The 10,648-nt window shown below is 37.6% G+C and overlaps 1 pseudogene; it reads left to right on the top strand.

The window, feature by feature from the left end:
- Positions 1 to 382: 382 nt before the first annotated feature.
- On the top strand, positions 383 to 3,459 carry LOC109676635 (E3 ubiquitin-protein ligase NEDD4-like pseudogene; annotated as a pseudogene).
- Positions 3,460 to 10,648: the final 7,189 nt, after the last annotated feature.

Here is a 10,648-nt window from a genome sequence, read left to right on the forward strand (position 1 = left end):
GAAAGTAATGGCCTGATTTCTTTCTAGCTGTCATTGACATGAATCATCAGTATAAGTAGCAAGCTTGCAGCATTCCTTCTCAGTTGTGTTAAAACTTGCTGGTGTTCCCCGAGTAGCCACTGAAGTGTGTGTGAACCAGGACAGGCAGAAGAGGCAGGGGAACTCCAGGGTCACCAAGATAAATTTCCAGCAACACTAGTCTGGCTGAGTGCTTTCCAATGGGACGCTGCCTTGTTTTTCATGAGCCTTGAGGAAAATCATAGTGATCCATACGTGAAGCTTTCATTGTATGTAGCAGACGAGAATAGAGAACTTGCTTTGGTACAGACAAAAACAATTAAAAAGATGCTGAACCCAAAGCGGAATGAAGAATTTTATTTTAGAATAAACCCATAGAACCACAGACTCCTGTTTGAAGTATTTGATGAAAACAGATTGACACGAGACGACTTCCTGGGTCAGGTGGACGTGCCTCTTAGTCACCTTCCAACAGAAGATACAACCATGGAGCGACCCTATACATTTAAGGACTTTCTTCTCCGACCTAGAAGCCATAAATCTCAAGTAAAGGGATTTTTGTGGTTGAAAATGGCCTACATGTTGAAAATGGCCTACATGCCGAAAAACGGAGGTCAAGATGAAGAAAACAGTGAGCAGAGGGATGACCCTGAGCATGGGTGGGAAGTTGTTGACTCAAATGACTCAGCTTCTCAGCACCAGGAAGAGCTTCCTCCTCCTCCTCTGCCCCCAGGGTGGGAGGAGAAGGTGGACAATTTAGGGCGCACCTACTACATCAACCACAACAACCGGACCACACAGTGGCACCTACCAAGCTTAATGGATGTGTCCTCTGAGTCGGACAACAACATCAGGCAGATCAACCAGAGGCCGCACACCTAAGCTTCAGCTCTCGAAGGCACATCAGCGAGGACTTGGAGCCCGAGGCCTCGGAAGGTGGGGAGGGCCCATGCCTTGGGAGACCATTTCAGAGGAAGTGAACATGGCGGGAGACTCCCTCGGCCTGGTACTGTCCCTGCTTCCAGCCTCCCCGGTGTCTCGAATCAGCCCTCAGGAGCTGTCAGAGGAGCTGAGCAGAAGGCTTCAGATCACTCCGGACTCCAATGGGGAGCAGTTCAGTTCTCTGATTCAGAGAGAGCCTTCCTCCAGGCTGTGGTCCTGCAGTGTCACCGATGGGGTTTCAGAGCAGGCCCACCTACCACCGCCATCGGTGGCCTAGGTACATACCACGCCAAGCCTCCCTTCAGACTGGGAAGAAAGAAAAGATGCTAAGGGACGTACATACTATGTCAATCATAACAATGGAACCACAACATGGACTCAACCAATCATGCAGCTTGCAGAAGATGGTGCCTCTGGATCAGCTACAAGCAGTAACAGCCACCTACCTAATCAAGCCTCAGATCCGCCGGCCTCATAGCCTCAGTTCGCCAACAGTAATTCTGTCTGCCCCACTGGAGGGTGCCAAGGATTCACCCATACGTCGGGCTGTGAAAGATACCCTTTCCAATCCCCAGTCCCCTCAGCCGTCACCTTACAACTCCCCCAAACCACAACACAAAGTCACACAGAGCTTCCTGCCACCCGGCTGGGAAATGAGGATACCTCCAAATGGCCGGCCCTTCTTCATTGACCATAACACAAAGACCACGACGTGGGTAGATCCACGCCTGAAGTTTCCAGTACACATGCGGTCAAAAGCATCTTTAAATCCTAATGACCTTGGCCCTCTTCCTCCTGGTTGGGAAGAAAGAATTCACTTGGATGGCCGCACATTTTACGTGGATCATAATAGCAAAATTACTCAGTGGGAAGACCCAAGACTGCAGAACCCAGCCATCACTGGTCCAGCTGTTCCTTACTCCAGAGAATTTGAGCAGAAATATGACTACTTTAGGAAGAAATTAAAGAAACCCGCTGATATTCCAAATAGGTTTGAAATGAAACTTCACAGAAATAACATATTTGAAGAGTCCTACCGAAGAATCATGTCTGTGAAAAGACCAGATGTCCTCAAAGCAAGACTGTGGATCGAATTTGAATCAGAGAAAGGTCTAGATTATGGCGGTGTAGCCAGAGAATGGTTCTTCTTGCTCCTCCAAAGAGATGTTCAACCCCTGCTATGGTCTCTTTGAGTACTCTGCAATGGACAACTACACACTTCAGATCAATCCCAATTCAGGCCTCTGTAATGAAGACCATTTATTCTATTTCACCTTTATTGGAAGAGTTGTTGGTTTGGCAGTGTTTCATGGGAAACTCTTGGATGGTTTCTTCATTCGACCCTTTTATAAGATGATGTTGGGAAAGCAGATAACTCTGAATGACATGGAGTCTGTTGACAGTGAATACTACAACTCTTTGAAATGGATCTTAGAAAATGATCCTACCGAACTGGACCTTATGTTCTGCATAGACGAAGAAAACTTTGGGCAGACATATCAAGTGGATTTGAAGCCCAATGGGTCAGAAATTATGGTAACGAATGAAAACAAAAGGGAATATATTGATTTAGTCATCCAGTGGAGATTTGTGAACAGGGTCCAGAAGCAAATGAACGCCTTCCTGGAGGGATTCACAGAACTGCTTCCTATCGATTTGATTAAAATTTTTGATGAAAATGAGCTGGAGTTGCTGATGTGTGGCCTCGGGGATGTGGACATGAACGACTGGAGACAGTACTCTACTTACAAGAATGGCTACTGTCCAAATCACCCTGTCATCCAGTGGTTCTGGAAGGCTGTGCTACTGATGGACGCTGAGAAGCGGATCCGGTTACTCCAGTTTGTCACAGGCACCTCCCGAATACCCATGAATGGATTTGCCGAACTTTATGGTTCCAATGGTTCTCAGCTGTTTACAATAGAGCAATGGGGAAGCCCTGAAAAACTGCCCAGAGCTCACACATGCTTTAATCGCCTCGACTTACCTCCATACGAAACCTTCAAAGATTTACGAGAGAAACTCCTCATGGCTGTGGAGAACTCTCAAGGATTTGAAGGGGTGGATTAAGGCCTCCAGCCTCCATGGCACGGTCCACCCAGCAAGTTCCTCGTGCGCTTTTGCATTTGCCTAATAGACTTTTGTAGAGCCAGCACAGACAGCAGCTACACAGCCTGGCCTGGCTCTGGGAGCCGAACCTCCTCCGGGCCCAGCCCAAGTTCCACCGCGGGGACACAGCCCTGGCTCGACTCCCGCCTCTTCCACCACCAGTGCTCAACTGGTTGATATCTACACTAACTACATTTAAGGAGGACTTGTCCTATTTATGTGTGCCTCTGCAGGCAAAGCCCTTAATAAATATTTTGCATAATTTCTGAGACAATGAATGGGATTAATCACTCTACAGGTATAGTATTACAACTCATGTTTACTTTTTTAAATGATTTAGATCGATTCTCAGATTTTATTTCATTACAATTAAAGATGTCTCATGTACTTGGAAAAAAAAAAGAAAGTAATGGCCTAATTCTTGTACATTCATAAAAGAACAATTTGAAAAGACTTTTCTTTTGAATTTCAATAATCTATGCCCTAATAATAGGATAGACAGATTAAATGTACTAAGTTCTAGATAGAGCCCTCTATACAATGAGATTTAGAGGAAATATCCTTTTGCTGTTTTCCTTAGGATGTTAGTGTGCGCTACCTGCAATCTGCTGTCTCTTAATGTTAACTTATATCTTTGTTGTTTTCTATCTGTCTTCTAGTGTCCCATGATTCTACCTTATGATTTTTGTATTGTCTAGTTTCTAGTTTTCTCACTGAATTCCAAATTGTTCACGTCTGTTTGAATTGTTCTCTGTGATTAACCATAGTTTTACTATTACTTACCTTCTGTTCAACTATTGTATCTCAATAACAGTGCTATCTTTTTTTATTTTTTGTAGTAGTGGGGTTTGAATTCAGGGTTTGAACTCAGGGCTCTCTTCACGCTTGTTAGACAGACACTCTACCACTTGAGTCATTCCACTGCCCCTCTCTCTTTTTCTTTTTCAATAATGACTATGTTTCTGGTAGCAAGGACATCTTCTTTCATGCTCAATTACCTTGTCTAAATGCAATTCAAAATATCCAACTCCATTAGAGAGAGAGAATTTGTTTATTTTCCATTGTTAAGCAAAAATTGTAATTTCCACATACAATAAATGTACTTACTTGAGGATGGTAGAGATTTCAAATCATAGTGGCTTGAAATCATACAATTTAAGAGATGACTTCATTTAGACTTGACTTCAAAGGATGAATTTTGATTTTTGATTTACATTCACAGCAATATTAAAATGATCATCATGTATATTTTGATTGCTATAATATAAACTCATACTTTTAATTTAAGTGTCATTAACCTGTTAATGTTTGCCAAAAACCCAATTCTATCACATAAACAATAACACAATATAGTAGAAGGAATAAATGATTTAGAGTCCAGTTTTTCTAGAAAATGTGATAAAAAATATTTTATGTTTATTGTAGGGAAACCATTCATATGAAATACTTTTGTAAAATACAACAAAATTTTTAAATTTAATTAAGCAATAAGAAATCAAGTTGCTTATGTACATTAGAATAATTTTGAAGGAGAATATTTTGGTTATATAAAATAAGAATCTAGAAGTCCTGCTTTTAGAGTTGTTGCAAAACTATGATTGCTTCTTGATTCTCTAAGATGTAAAACAGCACATGTGAAATTCCCCCAGGCTGACATCATTAGTTTCACTTTGATATTCTTCAGTTTCTACTAGCTACTATTCAGTTTATATTAGCTTTACTACCAGGGAGACATGTTTGTTTATTTTTCTAAATGGGTCTACAATAATGTAAGACTATAATGAACAGAATATATCTGGTATCATGCACATTAATTTCTCATTTTAACCATGATCTTAAAGACAATACAATTATCATTGAAAGAGTAAGAATGTTAAGAAAGACTGAGGAAGAATCTGAAAGAGTTAATAAGTGAGTTGTATGTTGAGGAGAAAGCTGTCTTACAATTAAAAGCTGGTCACTACCTTGAATGTCATAGCCATCCAACAGAACCATAGAGTATAACTCGCCCAGCTAGAACAGCACTAGGGCAGCCTGAAGGGGCGCCCAGGTGCCAGAAAACTTTGTAGTCACCCAGATTAGCAACACCCTTAAGATTGTGAGAATATGGGGAAACAGTTAATCCATTCAAAAGTCGTATTACTATTGATTAGGAAAGAGAATTAGAAACTTATTACTTGACATACTTTGTTTTCTGAATAACTTAGAAATGTTTATTGTACCTTATTTTTTGAATTCATCCTTCTCTTGTTGTTTGTCTCTAAATTCAATGTATACCTTAAACATTCTTAAACATTACTAATAGACATAACACAAACTTTCTTTCTTTTTTTTTGCGGTACTAGGATTTGAACTCAGGGCCTACACCTTGAGCCACTCCACCAGTCCATTTTTATGAGGGTCTCACAGAATTATTTGCCTGGATTGGTTTCAAACCATAATCCTTTTGATCTCTGTCTCCTGAGTAGCTAGGATTATAGGCAAGAGCCACTGGCACCCTGCTACCGACTTTCATTTAGCTAGAACTTTAAAGCTAAATAAAATTGCCTTTTATCACATTATGCCCATACTTAGCTTGAAGATAAATCTGCCAAAATTTTAAGTATAAATTTTTCCATATTCACTTTCAAAGGCAAAATTAGGAGACATATTACTCCTAATGAGAAAAAATTAGGACAGGTGAAAGTAACATCATGTATCCAATTTAATTCACTAAGTGTTTATTGTTTAGATGATACCCTATAATAGAATCTACACTAGATGCTGGCAACACAGATGGAGAAATAGGAAAATGTCCCTATTTACAGAGAGCTCACAGGCTCACATAGATCTAACTAAGTATCACTGCTAAGTGTATATACTTTAAAAAGTTTGAGATTTTCATTGTTTATTAAGACAAAGAGTGATTTCTAGTTTTCAAAAGTTATCATGAAATCCATTTATTTGAAATCTGTCCAACAAGTATGTATTCTTTATCCCATAGTTTTCCAATTTCTAATTTTTAAACATATATGCATAAACCATTAATAATGCATTCTACTATTTTAAGCTTTACAAGCTGACATTTTAAAAAAGAGTACCTTTTAAAATATGAACTTTTGTAGACTCTGATCAGAATTGTGGAGTGGGCCTGGGGATATACCTAAAGGAATGTGACACAGGTTACTCCAGAGGCATCTGCACACCAATGTTTGTTGCAGTGCTATTCACAATAGCCAAATTATGGAAATAGCCAAGATGCCACACCAGGATGAATAGATTAAGAAAATGTGGTACTTATACACAATGGAATTCTACTCAGCCATGAAGAAGAATGAAATCTTATCATTCACAAGTAAATGGATGGAACTAGAGAACATCACCCTGAGTGAGGTTAGCCAGGCTCAGAAGACCAATAATCGTATGTTCTCCCTCATATGTGGACATTAGATCATGGGCAAACACAACAAGGGGATTGGACTATGATCACATGATAAAGCGAGAGCATACAAGGGAGGTATGAGGATAGGTAAGAAACCCAAAAAACATGATAGTATTTGATGTCCTCAATGCAAAGGAACTAATGCAGATACTTTAAAGCAACAGATGCCAATAGGAGAAGGGTACCAGGAACTAGAGAAAAGGTCAGTTTGAGAAGAATCAACTTAGAATGTAACACACATACATACATGGAAGCAATGCTAAGAATCTCCCTGTATAGCTATCCTTATCTCAACTAGCAAAAATGCTTTGTTCTTGTTATTGTTTATATTGTCTCTTCAACAAAATTAGAGATAAGGGCAAAACAGTTTCTGTCTGGAAGCGAGGGGGTGGGGGTGAGTGGGCAGTAGGGGGCAGAAATAAACCAAACATTGTATGCACATATGAATAAACAAAAAAAAATTGTGGAGTGGGAGAAGTAGACGCTGAGAGTTCTAGAACCTGAAAGTTTTCCATAGATAAACATTCAAAAATATCTAACTCTGAAATTTTAAGAACTTTTGACATGTTTCATTATCTCTGACTTATTTAAAAATTATTATCAATAGCAATATGAACATATTCTTGAATCTGGCTTATAGTTTAATAATCTGTTAGAATAAAGTCATTTGAAATTGAATCCATATTTTTATTAATAATGACTGAAGTAATGAAATCTGGGGAAATACATAAGAAGATATTGCATGCCTTTTACTAAGTTTTGTTCACCTGAGAAAATATGTTAATGTAAATAATTGTTGTGTTAAAATTATAGCCAAACATATCTGCAGGTTTTAAGCTGTCTAAACTAATTTTATGTTCTCAATGAATAATGTTTAACATTTGAACCAAAAACAGGTTGGCAGGAATAATTAAAGGCTTAAGTTAAATACATAGACAGTCATTTAAATTTAGATCTGCAATAACATTTACTATTATTCTCCAAGGCTTTGACTACTTGACAGAAACAAAGTATTCTGGGATTAATTTCAAGAAATAGTGCCAACTGTGCCGCAATTTGCTGTAATTAAGACATGAAAGAACACTAAATATTCAGATTAAAAGAAGCATGATGGAGCATGATAGAGAGTCAAGGTGTGGCAGGGAGCCAATAACAAAAGTCCAGGGATACCATATTGGTGGACATGAAAACAGCACCTGCAAAATGCCACAAGATTTCTTTTTTAAAGAATCAGATGGGTTTATTATTTTAGTCTTTGATTATATTTCATGTCTTTCTCAAATTTAAGGCTGAGACATCATGTGTTAGAAAGATAATGAAACTAAAAAAGAAAATGACAAACATAGTGTTATCATAAAGCTAATTAGTTTAAGTGATGTGGAGAAGTCATTAGGAGAATATAATCATTATCTTTATGGTAGAGAGATTTCCCTGTGTGTTGCATTAATATAGTTTCCTTTAGAGGTAAATGAAAGAGCTCTATAGGTGTTAACTCAAAGAGATAAAGTACATTTTTTGTATTCATTAAATTCTTCTTTGGATTTTAAAAAGATAAAATTCATTTTGATCCGAACTGCTTTTTCATTTCCTAAGAATTGTGGGAAATATTTTGTTTTGCCTTTGAACCTTTATGTATTGATTAACACTATATTTAGGCTAATGGTGAATCTTCCCTCCAACTGACTTTTTTTAAGTGAAACCTTTAAGGTTTTGATCTTAGAAAGGATGTGGATACCTGACCTCATTGCTAATGAGGGGCTGTATAATCTCCAGTATCCTATAGCTCAAAATAGCAGGATGCAATATGAAAAGTACATCATAAAAGACACTACTGGAATGCTTTTTGTCTTCACAGGCAGTATGCAAAAGATAGGACTTTCTAAGAAAGTCAGAAGCTGGGCTTCTGCAGGTGCCCAAAGCCATCAAAGTAAAAGTGGGTAAGGTGAAGCACCTTGACAGTATGGTCAAGAGACTGAAAGCAAGAATGCAAAGTACACAGGGAGCAAGGCATCAGGAAAGAGCAATCACTATCATCAGAGCAGTTCTGCAGCTGCCAGATGGGGATTGCTGGATCTGCCTGTAGCAGGGCTTTGGAGAGGTAATAGTGTACCCCAGATTGCTAGCTTAACCAGAATGTGAATCTGTTTCAGGTTGACAAAAGAGAATTTTGCATTCAAAATATATGATTAGAGACTCTAAATAGGAAATGTGGGTCTTTTCAGGTTTTGAGGTAGATACTGCAAAAGTCAGCATCTTTGGGGAAACCATAAAAACAACACTGAGTTGCTTCCACACACAGGGATCTTTGCAGATAATACGTTTAATGTCTCTTGTATATAGATCATATATGTTTGCTCTTTCCCCAATGTTGCAAATGGTCTTTTGAAAAGAAATAAAATGCTTATTCTATAGTGCTCTTGAGCAGTTCAATTTATTATCCAGTTTAGAATTTTACCATTTGAGTAAAAATATTAAAATAGTTGAAGAGACATCTTCAGGCACTACTCTGTATAATTTATATGAGATAGAAATGAAAGAGGATTTTTTTCATAGCACAAATATCGCCAGTAGTCTGTGTTACACAAACACACAACATCAGATCTCTTTAGTTGATACCCATTTGTTTATTAAGGGTTTTTTCTATCACACAAATAAATAATTTGAAGGCCTGAACATATTTTCATTATTATTACTTTTGAGTTGTTGTGAACTTTGTGGTATAATACTGTTATGAAATAAAATATTATTGAAATCATTGGGTTCATAATGGACAGCCTTTGCCAATCTCTTAATTTTTTCCTTCCTCTATTCACAACGTTGCCAGATACATGTTTCTGGATAAAACCCCCTAGAGGTCTCCTGCAAATTCTTTTTTCAATACAACCAGATCATTGCAGATAATTGTATTACACAGTGTATCGATCCAAAATCGTTGTGCACCGGAAACATCTGAAAAAACATGATTATAGCTTTCTGTTTATTGTTCGTACATCATATAAGCAGGCTTTTGTGTGAATCACCTGTAAGAAAGGCAAGGTGGAAACATCAGAGAAATTACCTCTTTACAAGAATCTATTGATCACTTTAAATCAAAGAAGTATGTTTGACATAAGATTACCTGCCAGTTTGAACATTAGGTACACTATGTTATAGCCTGGGGCAGTTGTAAGTCTGACAAAGGGATTGTAAATAAAGCATGCAGCTGTGAGTGCCTCTGGCTTGGGATCAACTCAGGCTCAAGTCCAAGGTACAGGTAAACTTAAAATAATTTACCCCTTTTTAACCGGCACATAATGAATTAGAGTAGACTCTTAGGAGAGCTCAGACCCATAAATTTCTTAGCCATTTTGAAATGGCAAACTTCATAGAAAATTCACATCATACATAGTTGATAAAAGATATTTTTGTGTATGTGCCACAAGTTGTCTCAAGGTAATCTTGAAGTGAGTCTATTGGTATAAGGAGATTTTTCAAAAACAGAGACTTTCTAAAATATTCTTCTACCCCCACTTATTTATTTGTATGAGGCATCATAAGTCAAAGTCTTTTTAAGACCTCTCTGTTTCATGTCTGAAAATTCCTCTCATAACCTTTTTTAAAAGTTTTGGTATAGTTTTTTTTTACACAAGAAAGAGATTAGAGAAAAGGGTAAAAGATCACAAAATGAAATATTGCACTTAAACTATTTATGCAACTGCATGAACAATGCTAAAACTGTATCACCACAAACATATTGCTTCTTTTTCTTTTCATTTGGTTGCATTTTTTTTTACTGGTCAAGAACAGAGAAGACATTAGTGACTTTACACTTTTTTGAAACTTGAGGGATTCCTTTTAATTTGAAAGCAAACTTGTTGTAAGATCTTTATTGGATTTTTTCCTCTATACTTTAACATGTGTTGAAATTATTAAACATTTAGCTCATTTGTTCAAGAGAGAATCTGATATATTTGGAATTTAATAAAGATGAGCTCTGGGTGATGCATTCTTCCTTGTTAAATATTAAGTTGTTTGCATTAGCTCTGTGGTTTCCTGAGGCAGAAATTTAAACTGTTAATATATAGCAGGTTTAGCTATAAAACTGGTAGATGTTATAATTTCTTCTGAGGGCAAAACTGGTCATTTTGAACACTTGCAAGAAAATAATACAAACATGAC

This window comes from Castor canadensis, chromosome 3, assembly GCF_047511655.1.
Source record: "Castor canadensis chromosome 3, mCasCan1.hap1v2, whole genome shotgun sequence".
Lineage (NCBI taxonomy): Eukaryota > Metazoa > Chordata > Mammalia > Rodentia > Castoridae > Castor > Castor canadensis.